General features: G+C 46.2%; 1 protein-coding gene across 9 annotated transcripts in view; it reads left to right on the forward strand.

Moving 5' to 3' along the window:
• The window catches only part of SEMA4D (semaphorin 4D), a 125,632-nt gene that overhangs the window by 62,350 nt on the left and 45,224 nt on the right, over positions 1-18,058 (forward strand). For 7 of the 9 annotated variants that reach the window (XM_063100356.1, XM_063100353.1, XM_063100362.1 and 4 more), the window contains one exon: positions 6,946-7,010. The exons of the other annotated variants lie outside the window; for them this stretch is intronic. The gene's annotated coding sequence lies outside the window, so the exon portion shown is untranslated. The remainder of the gene's footprint in view (positions 1-6,945; positions 7,011-18,058) is intronic. 9 annotated transcript variants of the gene reach the window in all.

Below are 18,058 nucleotides of genomic sequence, written 5' to 3' on the forward strand. Positions count from 1 at the left end.
GGGAGTGCAGGTTGGTTGTCAGGTATAGCTGCCTGCCACAGGGGCTGCTCTACAGACCCTTGCAAGCCTGGTTGCTGCTGAATCAGAATAGTTGGGGGCTGGGTCTAGGCCGTGGTATATATTCAAAGCTCCATGGGAAGGGAGGAAGGCGTGTGTAGCAACTGTAGGGCATCCTCTGTGGACACTGAATTGGGGGCTGGGCCTGCTTCTGCAAGCCCTGGAGAGAAATAGGCTTTTGAGCAAGAGAATAGCATGGCATGAGCTGACATCTAAAAAAGCAAGCATGGTAACTCCCTGCAGATGACATGGGGGTGGGAGGTGGACTTAAGAAGGGCAGACTCTTAGAAGGTGACCATCATTCCCCATCCCAGGTAGCAGGAGCCAGGTGGAGGCTGCACATGGGTGGGTGATGGTGAGAGCTGTCAGGTGGAATGGTGGCCTTGCTGTGCTTGGATGTAAGAGCAGTGGGAGACACTGGGGAGAGGTGGGTCAGGATGCAGCCAGGAAGGAGATTTAGGAGGCTTGCTGTAGGATCGTGGTAAGAGAGGTGATGGGTCAGGGCGGGTAGCTCCGTGCATGCTGGGCCTTCATCGGTTCTCGGGGCCTCAGGTCTGTGTGATCTAGCGGTGCTGAGTGTCCACTGTGGTCAACCTTTTGGCTGCAGGTGCAGGGAGGGGAGCAGGCTTAGGGGCATCCCTAAGGCGTGGACCAGGGGGCCTGCCTGTCAGACACCCCAGGAGGAGAAAGGGCAGAGTTCACTCTTGGAGTGACCAAGTCTAGGGGACTTGAGCGAGTTTGGAGTGAGAGGAACCTTCTCGGATGTAAACTGTTTCAGACTTAGTGAGCTGAGGGGAGCAGTAAAAGCCAGCATTGTCACACAGGTTTTAGAAAGAGAAACTCTCAATTTAGGCATAAATCACAGAGTTAGAACCAGCATGGGGATTGATGATGGCCTGAGGAAACCTACTTCTCTCTGTGTTCGTTTCTGCTGGGATGTGGCCAAGTGTGGCCATTGGGATTCTGGTTGGACCTTCCCCATGCTGGTGTGCGCCCACCTGTGTGTTGGGTGCTAGTACCATTTTGTGTTGCCTGTTTGTAACGTTTTATTTAACATTTACTTCTGTAGTGTGTGTATGTGCTTTACAAATCCTCATTTGTGCTGTATCATCCCCAGAGGTGGGATTGCATTGTATTCTTTCCCAGCGGAGTAGCTGAGGGAGGGGGAGGTGCTGAGGGAAGGAGGAATAGCTGAGGGAGAGGAGGTGCTGGGGGAGTAACAGGGAGGGGAGGTGCTGAGGGAGTAGCTGGGGAGGGAAGAGTAGCTGAGGGAGGGGAGTTGCTGAGGGAGTAGCTGGGGAGGGAAGAGTAGCTGAGGGAGGGGAGGTGCTGAGGGAGTAGCTGGGGGAGGGAGGAATAGCTGAGGGAGGGGAGGTGCTGAGGGAGTAGCTGGGGAGGGAAGAGTAGCTGAGGGAGGGGAGGTGCTGAGGGAGTAGCTGAGGAGGGAAGAGTAGCTGAGGGAGGGGAGGTGCTGAGGGAGTAGCTGAGGAGGGAAGAGTAGCTGAGGGAGGGGAGGTGCTGAGGGAGTAGCTGGGGAGGGAAGAGTAGCTGAGGGAGGGGAGGTGCTGAGGGAGTAGCTGGGGAGGGAAGAGTAGCTGAGGGAGGGGGTGCTGAGGGAGTAGCTGGGGAGGGAAGAGTAGCTGAGGGAGGGGAGGTGCTGAGGGAGTAGCTGGGGGAGGGAGGAATAGCTGAGGGAGGGGAGGTGCTGAGGGGGTGGGGGGAGTGGCCTCTTCTAGGTCACACAGCAGCTGGGGAATCTGCACTGGAACAAGCTGGCCTTGGAGCCCACACTGCAGCCTCCCTGGTTCAAGGGAAAATAAACAAGCACTTAATTATGGTGTCTAATTGGCTTGAAAGAAGTTATAAAAAATGTTTGTGTTAGGTGACTTGTGTTTTATAGGATAGATCGTATTATTTTTCAAAAATTACTTTAGCTCAACTATCTGGAAAAATTTAGAAGAGAGTAGAATGAAAATAAATCATGGAAATTATGCACGATTATTTCCAGTAGCCGGACTGCCAGTCAGTCTGACGTGTCAAAGCCCTGAGTCTGTCTCACTGCTCCCGAGGGTGCGACCACAGAACCCACCGTGGCCGCCTCTTGGTGTCCTCTACATGGTACCTGAACTTCGGTGTCACGTCGAACATTCCAGATAGGAAAGGTTCTTGGTCAGATTTTGCTGCCGGTTAAAATTGGTCTTTAAAAATGAATTTTAAGTGTGAAATTGGAAACAGTGTGGATGTGCGGCATTGTCATGTTTAATTATGGAATATTGCACTGTTATGGCCAACGTCCGACAGGTAAAAGAAATTTGCCCACGAGAACCAGGTGATAGGAAAGGGAAAAGAGTTTATTTCTGGCAGCCAGGGCTACACAGGCCAATCGAAGTGCGAAGCCCCAAGTTGAAACCTCTCGCAGCTTTTATTTTTCGCTAGGCGGGAATTTTTTGCACCTGACACAATCTAGCCGATGCAAGCAAGCCAGCGGTACGTAAGCTAATTTTGTGGGTAGCCCTGTAGCCCCTCCCCACCCTGGATTCCCCATAGGGACTTTTCAGGCTAAAATGGCAAAGCCGCCTAAAATGGCGTTGGCCATGCTGCTCTGTTTATTCCCCCATTTATTTTAGCAAGCGACTTGTACAGAAGCAGAATGCATATGTTAAGGTCAGTAGGGGTTGGGGCGTCCCTTAACAGCACAGCCCTTGCAGGACGCAAGGAGCACGGTGTGGCACACATGCACAAGCTGGTGCTCCATGAGGAAGCTCGCAGGACACCACACAGTGCACATGGGGGTCCTCCGCCCCCCACCAGCCCACAGGCGCCAGCTCCATCCTCTTTCTTGGCTTCAGTCTTTACCTTGCTGCCACTTGGCTAAAAGCCTGCCCCTTCCACCTCCCATGTCAGAGAGCATGGAAGGATCCCCGCTGCTGTCCTTACAGCCACAGAGGCCTGACACCCCCGCACCAGGGACAGGGGTGGAATTCTGCTGTCTTCATCTGAACTGGCACATTTTCACCTGGCACAGTACGGTGCACTGCAGAGGTGACTGTTGAGTGAATGAGTCAAGGTCTTAGAACAACAAATTCCAGCAAAATGTCAGAACGACCAGAAACGTACTTCAGTCTGTGTGCCCTTCCTGGAAACTTCCATTTTGATGAAATCTACTTCGTAAAGTTACTTCAAAAGACACAAGTAATGGGATCTTATTTTAATAGTCATGATAACCTGTTTTTTAAGATTGTCAGAAATGTTTTCTTCTTTGACTTTTTCTGAATTTTTCAATGTTTCTACAATTACTATATCTTACTTTTGATATCAGATTTAAAATATTTTCATTAAAAACCCACTTGCTTAAGGTTAGAATTCAAATAGTTCTGAAAGATTCAACTTGTGAAAAATTTTATCTGCAACCTTTATTGCAGATAAAATCCACTCTATAGTCATCCATGGCCAGCAAGCCCTTGGTTAAAATTTGATCTAATCAAATCGTCCTTTTAATTAATTACATACACACACGTACACACAAATGGTTGCACACCATGTGCTTATTTATTTATTTATACAAATGAGAACCCTACTTTTTACTGAACAGTGGATCTTGAGCTCCCTTTCATATCAATGACAGCTTTATATTTTTTTTTTTAGCAGTTGCGTGGTATTCTGTCTTAAGGATGTGCCACAGTTTGTACACAGAAAGTTTACATATGTGCATATATATATGTACACACACAGAAACACACACACTGATGGACTTCTAGATGTCACGAGAGTTTTCCTGTTGAATAGCCTTGTTCAGGGCATCCTGCACACGTGGGGTATATCCACACTGAATTCTTGGAGAATTGCTGGTCAGGGGTGGAGTGGGGTCTGGATGTGGTATCTCTGCAGATGTTATCCCCAGGACATGAGTGGGCACGCTGTCCCCCAGCCCCTCACCGTGCACTTTGTAGCCAGCCTGATGGTTTCCCTTCTCAGCACTGTGCAGTGGGTTCATGTTGTGATGTGCAGTCCCACACCGATTGGGCACGTGCTAAGATGCTGATTGCAGTGGAGGGTCCCCCGTTGCATCTCTGCCCAGGCACCTCCTCACCTGCTCCTGGGCTGGGGTGAGGAGGTCAAGCAGAGGGGCTCACGGTCCCATCCACAGCCACAGCAGGCTGCCCTGCTCCCAGGAGTTGTGGATGTGGACCTGGGCCCCCATGTGTGCAAGAGGAGGCTGGTGGAGCCCCTGGTCACTGGTAGGGGGAGAGGGGGGTCAGATGTGCTAATAGCTGCATCCTGTTTGCTGTATCTCCATGAGTCTTTCTTAGCAAGGCAAGTTTAACTGGCCTCATTTCATAGGTGGTAAGAATAATCATGAATATTTCTTGGTGCTTTGTTAGATGTCAGACACTAACATCTAAGATTTTAACATCTAACATTTTAAGTTCTTCAAGTAGATTAGTCATGGGTCTTCCTAACAACCGAATGAGGTAGGTCCCATTAGTATGCTCACTTTCTGGATGAGGAAAGAGAGGCCCAGAGAGAACCAGTTACTTCCCCAAGAACACAAAGCTTAGAGAATTCAGGCCTGGAACCCAGGAACTCCTGACCCAGCCCACCTGTGTCTTGTCTGCCTGCTAAAGAGCACATGGCTACTGCTGAGGGGCGGGCACTGAGGAGGGGAGGTCACATTTGCAGAATGGAGGCAAGACAAGGCTGTGGCCCTAGGCTCTGCTGCTGTCATCAGTGGTCATTAAATAACTGCTCTCAAGGCCTGGGCATTGGTGCCCAGTGCCCTCCTGCGCTGTTGGGGGTGTGCAGGGAGGGGAGTGAAGGCCGGGCTTCTCCTGAGTGAGAGAAACAGTTCTCTCTCTTCCGATGAGTTGCATTTTTTTTGTGTGTGAATGGGCCATTGAATTCACTCTGTGTGTGTGATGAGGAGTTGGGAGATGCAGAGTAAAAACAGTGTGATGAGTAACGACTTGAGTGAGGGGTATGTGATTTGCATTCTTTGCTGTGGTGATAACTAATTATAGTTTGTGGGGTTTTATGCTGAGGAAGAAGGAAAAAATGTCCTGGTGAGAGTGCAGATAACTCGGGCCGGGGCCTCGGTTCACTGAGGCCCCGGAAGTCTGTCTCATTACTCAGGCCCTGGGGGCAGAAGCGGTTTGGGAGGCTGGATGTGGACCCTGGGCCTGAAGGAGGTTGCAGTGCTCAAACCGGGTTGTTTGAGGCTCTCGAGAATGAGGCGTGCACGTGGGTACCCCAAAACTGCTGTCGTTTGTTGTTCAACACCATGAAATTATGATGAATATGGTCCATGTCTTTTCCAGCCACAGAATGAGCAGTTCTGGGCTTTTATTTATATGAGTGACAAAGGCTTATTTATTTCTAGAAAACAGAAGTTTTCAGTTTTAAAATTCGTGGCAGTCACTTTATTTATCTAAACCTCGTACTTATGTGTGAATCCCTACCTTTTTTCCCTTGAAATGTTTTCAGCATGGTCTCCAGGCCGCTGCTGTCCCCTTCCCTTCCCCCTACCTGTCCGTGTGACCAGAAAACCCTGTGGGAACAGTCAAGGTGGTGCTTTTGCAGGTGCCCACCGCAGTGTGGGACATGCCACACTGCCTGCCCAGCAGTTGTGCCCACACGTCTCCTGCAGTGTATCAGCAAGAGCTATTGATTCCAGGTCTTGGGTGGATGTGGCCTTTTCCAGGAATCTTCCTTCCGTAGCTGCTCATGTGAAGACACTTTTGCTTATAAAATTGTAAGAGGTAGCTGTTGCTGGAGGGAAAACCCCTGCCATGGTGGGTCCTGGTGAGTCCTTCTCATTTCAGATCACTGTTCTGGTGGCACGTTTGCTAACTTGAGGGGCCTGCTCAGGACTCAGAGGACATGTCAGACACTTGGGTTCAGGGTCACTGGATGTCCTGTGCCTGGATGGCTGTGTCCGAGGCTCCGTTCCTGGGAGGGCCAGGCAGGGGGTTTACAGAAGTGGGAGCTGGAGAGTGAGGGGCCTGGGTGGGAGGGATGGGGCGTCACCTGTGTTTCCTGAGAGAGCCATTCCTTCTCAGCTGGCTTCTGAAAATGAGCAGGGATTGTATAAGCTCCGAAAGCAAAAGGAAAACAACAGAAATGCTCCCCACCCCTGAGTGTGCGGAGCCTCATAGTAGGGTTTAACAGACACGTGGATCATTTAAATAAATCACGAAGGATCAGCCTCTGTTCTGCCAGCCTGTGAACCGGCTTCAGTCGTATGCGTGGCTGCTGGCTTGCTGATTCTGATTCTCCTCGTCTGATTGTTGGTGGTAGTACTGGGCATCGGGGTCGCTGTTTTGAGGGCTCTATCCCACACTGTAAAGTGGTGAGAGACGTGCTGCTAAACGTTGCCACTACATGGTGGACATTTTTCTGTTTGGCTTAAAAACCGTCTAAAACAAAGGGGAAGATAAACATCTGTTGTGTTTAGTTCTTGTATATACAAGTATGTTATACGTGTGTCTGCTTTTTCCTTTGGTTACTCATGAAGGTGACTTTTACAGGATACGTATCTGAAGTTAACAGACAATTAGATGATACTTGTTTGATGCATGGACTAACTGTGATGGTGGGTTATATTGGAATAGCTTGTTTTGTAAGACAGTGGCTGCAGTCAGTCCTGGGGAGCTGCCCAGCACTGGGTGGTGTGCTGGGCTGTACTTCCTCTTGGTTTATGGGTAAGTGATTGCACAGACAGCAGCGCATGCCAGCCATGCTGGTCCTGGGTCGGAGGGTCATCTGCCAGGGAGTCCAGAAGTTTAAAAAAATGGCAAGAATTTGTTTTCAGTGCCTTTCCAGAAAAGATGCTGAATTGATGAGAATGGACAATTTAAAGGCTTAGATATCCTTGTTTTCTATTATTTTCAGAGCAAAGATTTCTGAAGACTTCTTTTTAGAAAAGACTGGAACGTTTCAAGAGACACAAAATACAGGTAAAATCATTTTGTTTCATGATCTATATTCCCGGTGCAGCAAAGTTGATGTCTTGTAGAAGCCTCACTTGGATCCGGCAGGCGGTTGGATACTTGGTCTTTGCTGTTCCTTGGGGCAAAAATTCAGACTTGTCTGCCGTCTCTTGGGGTCGGCACTGGAAGGTGGGTGCTGGGCACCTGACCCATGGATGGGCTTTCTTCTTCCTGTCCCCCTGCTTTTCCCCTCTCTTCTTCTTTCTTCCTGTTCTCTCTCTCTCCGATTCTCTGTGCTGCTCGTGGGGCTGATGGCCCCTGGTATAGGCACCGAGAAGCTGTTTTTCTCTTTAGGGGGGCGTTAGGGGTAGTTGGTCAGGTATGGTGTAAAAAAAGGCTCTCAATGTCACCCTACCCTGGATGTGGGGCATTTTTTGATGAGTCTTAATTTTGGTCAATTCCAAGCCATGTATTTCAGTTTTAAAGGAAAGGAAAATAACCAGTTTAATTTGTTAAAAACTAAAGGAGAGCCCCAGCTTTCCTTCGCTGCTTTCGTATTACTCATGTGTAGTAAATGGACCCTGCGAGACTATAGCTCGACTGCTCTTTAGGAGGCTCCTCCGCCACTGCTCACTTTTGTGTTCGCCGTGCCTGCTGCCGCCATGAGCACGTGTCTTGCCAGTTAGGTAGGGGGTTTTAATTAGCACAGCCTCCCTTTTAGGGAGGTTTAGTGTTTTCTGTGTTTACTGGCTGGTTACACTTGTATACATATATTTTTTATAAATTATCTGGTCCTTTGGGGTGGGGCTCTGTTTTTCGTATTGATTTGTTATATCACTTTATTTGTGAGAAATTCCAAGTACTGGTACTTAACGTTACAAGTATTTTTCCCCTAGTTCCCCCTCCGCCACCCCCCAGCTTAGGTCATTTGTCTTTGAATTTTGTTTGTCAAATTCTTTGTTTAGAAAAAATATTTTAGAATCTTCAGTTATAAGAAAATTGAAAGCAGGGACAACTTAATCCACTCTGTACAGTATTAAGTAGGAAGAGAATTCACTGTGAGAGCCCACGAGGACTGGCTCTTGCCATTATTTTTTACTTTGCCATCATAAGAAGCACGGAGTACACACCAGGAAGAAAAGCCACTTCTCACTTTTTATGTAAATGCAGAAGGGAGAAAGAAATGGCAGGAAACCTAAACCTAAACCGAGAAATGAGTCAGCACGTGGAAGATTCATTACACACTCTTCACCCGTTAATGTGTGGGGTTTAAACTGCTGCTGCACTGCCTTGAGTATAGCGTAGATGAGACACGGCTTTTTAATGAATTAAAGTTTTTTACAAAAGTAAAATTGTTTTAAAAAGAAACATAAAAATTGAGTTTCCTGGCCATGCTCCTCTCCCCCCCAGAGGTAACCATTGTTAACAGGTTAATGTGTGTGCATGTCCACGTATCTTCCTATCTAGTGTCTATGTGTGTGTGTGTTGGTGTGTGTGTCCATGTCTGGTGTCTGTGTGTGTCCGTGTGTGTGTTTATGTGTAGACCAACGCAGCCTCTCCTGACGCAGTGCAGGCCGTACCTCGCACGTTGCTCTACATCCGCCTTCCAGGTGTGGTGGAGCGTGTGTGATTTGCTTACAGGTGGTCCGTGCAGACCTGCCTCAGTCTTTCTTACAGCTCTGTTGTCTTCCTTCAGGGGGAAGGTGTGTTAACATCGGTTTAGCATCCTGTTGCTCGCAGGAGAACTGACACCTCCTCTGTGGTAGTGACTAGTGTCCCCTTCATGATCCACCTCAACTGCCACATGGCTGATCCCAGGAAGCAGCCAAGGCATGAGTGGGTAGACACTCTCCAGACATCAGTGGTTCATGGTTCCTGCTGCATAGCACCCTGGCTGACAGTCACCATTCACATTTCAGATGTAACACTAGATTTTGGAGTTTATGTGCTGAAGCAGAGTGGCACACACGCAGATGTGCACACGCACATGTACACAAATACCTACACAGATGCACAAATATACACAGATGCATATATAACATATACATGCAGATGCACATTCACACACATACACAGATGCACACATCACTCATGCACAGATATGTACGTGTGTGCACATGCACACAGATGCACACACGCGTGCACACGCACACACACGTATTCATACACATACGCACTGGTTGCTGGGTACTCTGTTTTCTCTGCTGCAACCTCCTGCCTTGATTTTAAGGCCACTCCGGGGTGGAGAGCTGCCATCTGGCAAGTATTGACAAGATGTGAGTGAGGGGCTCAGAGCCCCCTCTGAGTTCTATTCTCCTGACATTTAAAGTGGGCTAGCACACTCTTCATGAGCAGCCTAATTATGTGTGATCAGTGGGAGTGACATTTCATAGCCATGTCTTTCTAATGGGCTCCTGTGTCAAGTCCTTCTTTCTGAATGAAAAGGGCAACAATTTACATTGTCTCAGCAAAATGCAGGTTCATAAGGCTCAACTCCCAGCGGGATACCTTTGCTTCTCAGAAATGTTCAAAAAAGCCAGCAAAATGGGCATTTTATCCAGGTTTTTTAAAAAATTTTTTTATTGAATCAAAATTGATTATACATATTTTTGGGGTCAACATTGAGATATGTTGATCAAATCAATATTACTAGCATATATATTGTTACAAATCATAATTATTCTTTATGCCCCTTATCCAGTCTTTCCCCCGCCCCCTCCCCCCTCTAATTACCCTAGATTTCTTCTCTCCCTCTGAAAATATAATGGTTACTCTGTTAACTTGTAGCCTAGATGATCTGTCGAATGCTGAGAGGTGTGTTCAGATCCCCCAATATTATCATAGAGCAGATGCTTCTTCTGTCACTCTGGAATGGGCTTTGTGGAGAGTGACATCCTCTTCTTTTCTTTATCTCTGCTAGTGACTCTCCTTGTGTCAGTGCACTCCAGTGGCTGGTGGACCATCTGTGTGGTGGTTGTGGTGTCTAGTTCCTTTCACTGCAGCCATGGTTATTGTGGTGGCTGTGGTGGGCCATCCACATGGAGGTGATGTTTTTGGCATGCTCCTTGGCTCTGGCATTGTGCCTGGTTGTGGGGAGTGTCTGGTCCCGAGCTCCATGCCTCAGGTCCCTGGGTGGGGCCTGAGGCACTGGCACAGTGTGCCTGGTTGTGGGAGGGGAGTCCAGTCCCCTTCTCCATGCCTTGGGTACCCAGGTTATCCAGTTGTTTTAATTTAAGTATATATAGCGAGATCCTTAATGTGACATCCATCAGTGATTATGCAACCGCTGTTTCTAAAAAGTACGGGGCAGTGTATCTGTATGGGTGTGATGTGTGCGTTGCTTAAAGCAATTTTTAAATTATACAAAACAACATGTGTTTGCTGCCAAAGGAAAAAAACCATCAAACCCTTCCAATGTCATAAAGCAAACTGTGTAACCCTTCCACTCCCCGGGAGGAGCTGTGTGCAGCTCGGACCTTTCTTGACCTTTGGCTATTCACGTGGATTGTTCTAAAGACCATTTGGGAGGAGAGGCAGAGTCTGATATAGACCATCGCGAACCTGGTGTCTGCTGTGAGATAATATGCTTCAGACCTGGATAAAAATCCACTCTGGGAAACTCCATGTGTTGGCAAGATGGGTCTGGAAGCCAGGTGGGCTCTGCTTACACTTGCTTTGCTCCTAAATAGCAGTGGCTGGATTGGTCCAAGGTAAAGGCAGATTAAGAAAAAAGTCTCTTCTTTTCACTGTAACCAGTTGAGTAACCTGAGTGAACACCAGCAATTCCTGACCACTCTCACTAGTCACTTAAAACCACCTGGAAGGAGCCATTGGCTTCCACTGGGGCATCTGCTCAAACTTGCTTGGACACGTTCTCTCGGGCACATTTATTCAGGGACAGCTTAGCCATTCCTGGAGCTTTGGTCGTGAATGCTGTTAGAAGATTTATTCTAAATCTCTGTTTATTCTGGGGATTTCGTTTTGTGAAACTTTCTGCTGTTGGGGTCTCAGCTTTGTCCTCTCGAGCTCTGGCCTTAGTCTTCTAACGGGAATGTTTTTGTTTGCCCCATTCTGCCCTGCCCCAGAAGGGACCAAATCTGGAGACATTTCCAAGTCTTTAAGCCATGTGCCAGGAAAACAATAGAGCAGGAGGAGTGCGGGGGGTTAGGGGTGGGCGGTGAGGAGGTGGCCTTGGGAAGGGGCCAGCCACCAGCAGCTCCTGGAGAAAGAACGTTCTGGAAGACGGAGCAGTGCGTGCAAAGGCTGTGAGGTGGCCTGAGGAGGGGTGAGGTGGGAGGGGTCCCGCGGGCATTGTACATTCAGTTCTGTGCTGCTGCTCCTGCTACTCGGAGAGTATCTGTTTCTACAGAAGTGTTTGACATAGCTGGCTCCTTCCTGCCCTCGGCATTGCCTGCAGGGGTCATTCTGCTGAGTTGCTGTCTTCCAGGCTGCAAGGAACCAGGAGCTGGAGTTTCTTTAATTAATGTGTTTACTCAAAGTAAGGAATGCACGTCATTCTAAAGTGAAGTAGTTCTTGTACGGCACAGGAGGGAAAGTGGCTCTTGCGAGTCTCATCCCTTTGCCCCCCTTGTGCTGCCCTGAGACAGTGAATTGCAGCTTTTAGCCATTTTTGATATTTTTCTTCAAATTGGCTAACCGACTGACATTGCCTGATGCCCCCATGTGAGATACTGTGTTACGATGGAAGATGAGGACTGAAGTCTTGACTGTTGTCCCCTCCCCCCTTGCTCGTCCCCTTCCCCATCCTCCCAATGGAGTTACGAGGGCACTTCAGAAAGTTTATGGGAAAATAGAATTAGAAGATAGTACAAATCTTTCCATGAATTTCTCAAAAGACCCCTCATATTTGCAGTGTTGTCACTGGGGCCACGTAATTGGACTGTGATAAGTACGTTCATTCCTGGAACATGTTTGCTTCCCCTGGGTTAATATTTGCTTCATTTTTTATCTATCTGTTACTAATTCATCCTCATCTTTGCCAGAGCTCTAAAGCTCTTCTTTCTGCAAGCCAGATCATGGGCCCTATCAGGAGTCCCTTGTGTCCCCCTTCGGGGCCTCCACTGCCCTGGCTCCCTCCTCTGTGCTTCTGCTCCATACACACAGGAGGTTGCTTCCTACGAAAAATGCCTGGGAAACAGCTCACTGTTTGGATGGAGCAGATCCTTCAGCAGCAGCTTTCTGAGAAAGCGTCAGGGAGGTAAGAATTTTGAGAACTCGTGGGTTTGAAGCATGCTCTGTGCTGCACTCATACGCATTGATCATTTGGCTAGATAGAGAATTCCTGGGAGAAATCATCCCTCTGTGTTACCGTCGCTGGTTACATCACGGTCCACCGTCATTTCTTTTGTGTGTATGGACCTTTGCCGGGCTATGGGGCTTCGGGGAGGGAAGGCAGGGGTGGTGGCACATCCGTTTTGTCCCCTTGGCACAGCCTGGCACTGGCTGGGACCAGGGCTGGGTGCGCACTGGGGAGTGTGTGGAGGTGGCTAGGGCTGTGCAGCTCTCAGCTCGGCCACTGGTGTCTTTGTCCCACATGAGACGGGGATCTCTCTCACTGTGAGTGTGCAGCCTCTGCTGCTGAGAGGGATGGGGCTGCGCAGCCACATGGCTGCTTCCAGCTCTCGTTGGTGGCATGATGTCTGTCACATGGAATGGGAAAAGGCCACACTGCCAAGAAGCCAGTGAACCATTGCTCCAAAAGGTGGAGTAGAAGGTTTTTAATGGGATTTTTAGGGGACTCCGAGCACAGCTCATCATCATTGCCATCGTCCTTTCCCCCATGTCTCTTATTGCATCCAGGAAGAACTGGAAACAGTGAGGACAGCAGGACCACTTATGGAATGTCTCCACGGAGCCCCATCCTCCAGGTGTGGGTTCCATGGGGCCAGGCCTGGTTTGTTCAGACTTCGCAGAACTTCCGTTTTGTATTTCTCAGCAGTGAACACCATCGCGATCAGACGTTAATTAATTATATATCATTATCTGGTATAATTGTCTGATACATAATTACATATCCGAGAATTCTTATAACAACTTTGTAGTCCACGCGGGTCTACTTCTTTTTTACAAACAATGACACCAGTATGGCAAAGAACTACAAGTATGCCTGAAATTTAGAAAATCTGAATCTATAATTTACTTTTCTTCATTTGGAGCATATGAAGCTATCTCCTGTTTGGGAGCCACTGCAAATTAATTGTCAATCATACAGAGGAAAAGCCTTTCATGTAGATTAATGAGACTGGGCAATGGGATTTACACAGGTGGCGTCTGGAACGGGCACATTTGGAAATGTTCTGAATGGCGTTGACAGGCAGGAGAGGCAGCTGTCACACAGCTTCACAGAGAGGCCAAGCTCTGCATTCAGGTATGGCCAGGACAGAAGGATGGAGCGTGAGAGGAGAGAGGTTGGACAGAACGTGCGCTGAGATTGCCCAGGCCTCGTTGGCCATGATTTAAAATGGGGGTTTTATTCTGAGAAATGGGAAGGCATTGAAACGTTTCACATGGGGAAATGGCATGATCTGATTTATGTTAAGAAACATTAATCCAGCTGCTGCTACTGTGTGGTGAATGGACTGTAGGGAGATTGTTGTATCAGTTTGGAATTGTATCTTTTGGTAACAAAATCTGAAAAACAGTTATTTAGAGAGATTAACAGTTTGGGTTTTTTTTTTTTTTTTTTTTTAACAAGTCTGGAATAGATGATAGAAAGTAGAAAGCAGGTACAAAGTCTCCATCATGTTGCCAGGATCCCAAGCTTTTATGGGTTTCAACTTGGCTGTTCTTAGGATGAGCCCTTCATCTTCACATTCAGTTGGCCACCAGAGCTCCAGCCACCAAATTTGAGTTCCAGGCAGCGACAGGAGGAAGGACTGAGGGCACAAATGCAATTTCTAGCTGAGTCAGCCTTCTTTAAAGAGCTTTCCTTGACTTCCTGTTTGATAACCACCACTTATAGTTCTTTGGTTAGAACTGCCACCATAGAAGTTGGGTGATATAGTGAGCTGGGCACAGTGCCAACCCAAGCAAGCTCAGGACACTGTTAGTGAGAATGAAGGGACATGGATGCTGGGACAGAAAGCCAGCAATCTCCACCCCAGAAGGTAAGAACAGAAGCTGGGTTGGGGGTAGGTAGGAGGCTGTTGGAGAGGTCAGGATAAGAGGTGGATATTGCTTAGATTGGAGAGGTTGTGGTAGAAATGGACAAGAGATGTGTCCAGGGTGTGTTTGCAGGTCAAGGAAGCACTGTCTATGGATTGGATGTGGAGTGGGGTTAAGGGTAGGTGAGAACGGCTTGACTATTGGTGCTATTTTTAGACGGGGACATGGAGCGCTGTGGGAATGGCTGGAAGCGAGCCCAGGTTTTGTTTTGACTACATCTGGTTGAGGTTCTAGGACCTAGGGTGTCAGGGCCTGGAGCTCAGGGGTGTGGTTGTCCTGTGTCCCTCACAGGAGTCCTGGGAAGAAGGGGGCAAGGGACCCAGAAACTGCACGTCTGCTTTGAGTGAATTTTTTACAAGAATATAATGTGAAAGTTCATAGTCATTAGGTGCCCAGTTCAGGGCATTTTCTTGGAAGGAACCCAGTGGGGCAGCTAAGGCGTCGGGCCCCCTTGGGCTCCTCCAGTCGCACCCCCAGGGTGACCCCCTCTTGACTTCTAAATACCACAGGTCTGTTGTGCGAGCTTGTGAACATTCTAACTGGAATTGTATTGAAGATGTAGCCTTCTTCGCCCCCGTACTTGTGAAGCTCGTCCTGTTCCTGTGTGTAGTTGTGGCTGCTTCCTAATGCACGGCACATTTTGCTTATCTGTTCACAGGTTAGTGGACACTGGCAGCCTCCAACTTGTGTTATGAATGAAGCGGCTGTGAGCATCCTCCTTCATGTCTGTTGGTGACTGGGTGATGCTTCTCAGTGGGGTCTGCACCTGGGGTGTTGTTGCTGGGCCATATAGTTTGCAGGCCAGTGGGTTTTCCAACACGTCTTTGTGGTCAGTTTTATTTCTTTTATTTTTTTGGCAGCTGGCTGGTGCAAGGATCTGAACCTGTGACCTTGGTGTTATAACATTGCACTGTAAACAACAGAGGTAACTGGTCAGCCCCTATTTCTTTTATTTTTATGAGAATGTTTCCTAGCATTTTATTGTAAAAAATTTTATTGTAACATAGTCGATACACATATCTGTGAGATACAAAATGGAATATCATTACCTGTGTGTAGAATGTGATACTCAATTCAGGATAATTAGTATATTCAATGTTATACAATGTAATCATTTTTCATAGCCCTTTATTGATTCCTCCCTTACCCCTCCCCCTTTCTCACCTCTCATAACCTCAGTTCTGTTCTGTCCTCTTGAAAGTTCCAGATATTATCGTGATTGTTGTATCTTTCCGTCTTCTTTTTTTTACATTTATTTTTTAGTTCACACTTATGAGTAAGGACATGCAATATTTCTCTTTCTGTGCCTCGTTTATTTCACTTAACATGATTTTCTCTTCATGCATGTTGCTGCAAATGGGCAGTATTTCATTCTTTTTTATGGCAGAGTAGTATTCCATTGTGTATATATAACACATTTTCCTTATCCAGTCATTGGATGATGGACATACAGGTTGTTTCCATCTCTTGGCTATTGTACATAGAGGTGCAATAAACATAGGAGTGCAGGTGTCCCTTCAACATGATGCTTTCCATTCCTTTGGGTGAACACCCAGCAGTGGGATTGCTGGATCACATGGCAGTTCTGTCTGTGGTTGTTTGAGGAACCTCCATACTGTTTTCCATAATGGCTGCACCAATTTACAGTCTCACCAACAGTGTAGGAGGGTCCCCCTTTCTCTGCATCCTCACTATATTTGCTATTCTGTGTCTTTTTGGTAATAGCCCATCTAACTGTGGTGAGATGATATCTCAGTGTGGTTTTGATTTGCATTTCCCTGATGCTGAGTCATGTTGAGCATTTTTTCATATGTCTGTGGGCCATTTGTATATCTTCCTTTGAGAAATGCCTGTTCAGCTCCTTTGCCCATTTTTAAATCAGGTCATTTGTTTTTTTACTGTTAAGTTGTTTGAGTTCCTCGTATATTCTGCATTCTTTGCTGGATGCATAGTTTGCAAACTTTTTTTTCCACTTTGTAGGTTGTTTTTTTGCTCTGTGAATTGTTTCTTTTGCTGTGCAGAAGCTTTTTAGTTTGATATAACACCATTTGTTTATTTTTCCTTTTGTTGCCTGTGCCTCAAGGGTCCTATTAACAAAGTCTTTGCCCAGTCCTACTTCCTGAAGTGTTTCCCCTATATTTTCTTTTAGGAGTTTTATTGTTTCAGGACATATATTTAATTCTTTAATCCATGTTGAGTTGATTTTGGTATATGGAGAGAGGTATGGGTCTAGTTTCATTCTTCTACGTATGGATGTCCAATTTTCCCAGCACCATTTACTGAAGAGGCAGTCTCTTCCCCAGTGTGTGTTCTTGCTACCTTTGTCAAAGATTAGATGACAAAGATGTATGGCTTGATTTCTGGGTTCTCTATTCTGTTCCATTGGTCCATGTGTCTGTTTTTATGCCAGTACCATGCTGTTTTGGTTACTATAACTTTGTAGTATAATTTGAAGTCAGGTAATATTATGCCTCTGGCTTTATTTTTCTTGCTCAGGATTGCTTTGGTTATTTGGGGTCTTTTGTTTTTCCATATGAATGTTAGGATTGTTCTTTTTCTATTTCTGTGACGAATGTCATTGGTATTTTGATGGGGATTGCATTGAATCTCTAGATCTCTTGGGTAGTATGAACATTTTCACAATGTTAATTCTTCTCATCCAAGAGCATGGAATGTCTTTCCATCTTTTTTGTTTTCTTTAATTTCTTTCAGCAATGATTTGTAGTTCTCATTGTAGAGATCTTTCACCTCCTTGGTTAAATTAATTCCTGGATTTTATTTTGGGGGCTACTGTTGCAGATGGGCTGGCTTTGTTGATTTCTTTTTCAGCTGGTTCATTGTTGGAGTATAAAAGCACTACTGATTTTCGCACATTGATTTTATATCCTGCAACTTCACTGAAATCATTTATCAACTCTAAGGGTTTTTTTAATAGTCTTTAGGCTTTTCTATATATAGGATCATGTCATCTGTAGACAGGAACAGTTTGACTTCATCTTTTCCAATCTGGATGCCTTTATTTCTTTCTCTTGCCTGATTGCTCTGGCTAGTATTTCCGTACTATGTTAAATAGGAGTGGGGAGAGTGGGCATCCTTGTCTTGTTCCTGTTCAGGATGATATTGGTGGTGGGTTTGTCATATATGGCTTTTATTGTGTTGAGATACTTTCCTTCTGTACCTAATTTGCTTAGAGTCTTTATCGTGAAGGAATATTGAATTTTGTCAAATGCTTTTTCTGCACCTATTGAGATAATCATATGGTTTTTGTCCTTGATTTGTTGATGTGGTTTATCACATTTATTAACTTGTGTATATTGAAACATCATTGCATCCCTGGGATGAATCCCATTTGATTGTGGTATATAACTTTTTGATGTGTTGCTGTATTCCATTTGCTAATATTTTGATGGGGATTTTTGCATCTGTGTTCATCAAAGATATTGGCATACGGTTTTCTTTTTTTCATTGTTTTTCTGTCTGATTTTGGTATCAGAGTGATGCTGGCCTCATAGAATGAATTTGGGAGAATGGCCTCTGTTTCAGTTTTTTGGAATAGTTTGAAGAGAATTGGTATTAAGTCCTTTTTAAAGATATAGTAGAATTCATTAGTAAAGCCGTCTTGTCCTGGGCTTTTCTTTGTTGGGAGAATGCTGATTATTGCTTTAATCTCATTGCTTGTTATTGATCTGTTCAGGTTTTCTGTTTCTTCTTGGTTCAGTGTTGGCATGTATCCAGAAATTTGTCCATTTCCTCCAACTTTTCACATTTGTTGATGTATGGTTGTTTATAATAGTCTCTAATGATTCTTTGTATTTGTGTGGTATCGGTTGTAATGTCTTATTTTTCATTTCTAATTTTTGTTATTTGGGTCTTCTCATCTTTTTTTAGTT

Source organism: Cynocephalus volans, chromosome 6 (genome assembly GCF_027409185.1).
Source record: "Cynocephalus volans isolate mCynVol1 chromosome 6, mCynVol1.pri, whole genome shotgun sequence".
In the NCBI taxonomy this organism is placed as follows: Eukaryota; Metazoa; Chordata; class Mammalia; order Dermoptera; family Cynocephalidae; genus Cynocephalus; species Cynocephalus volans.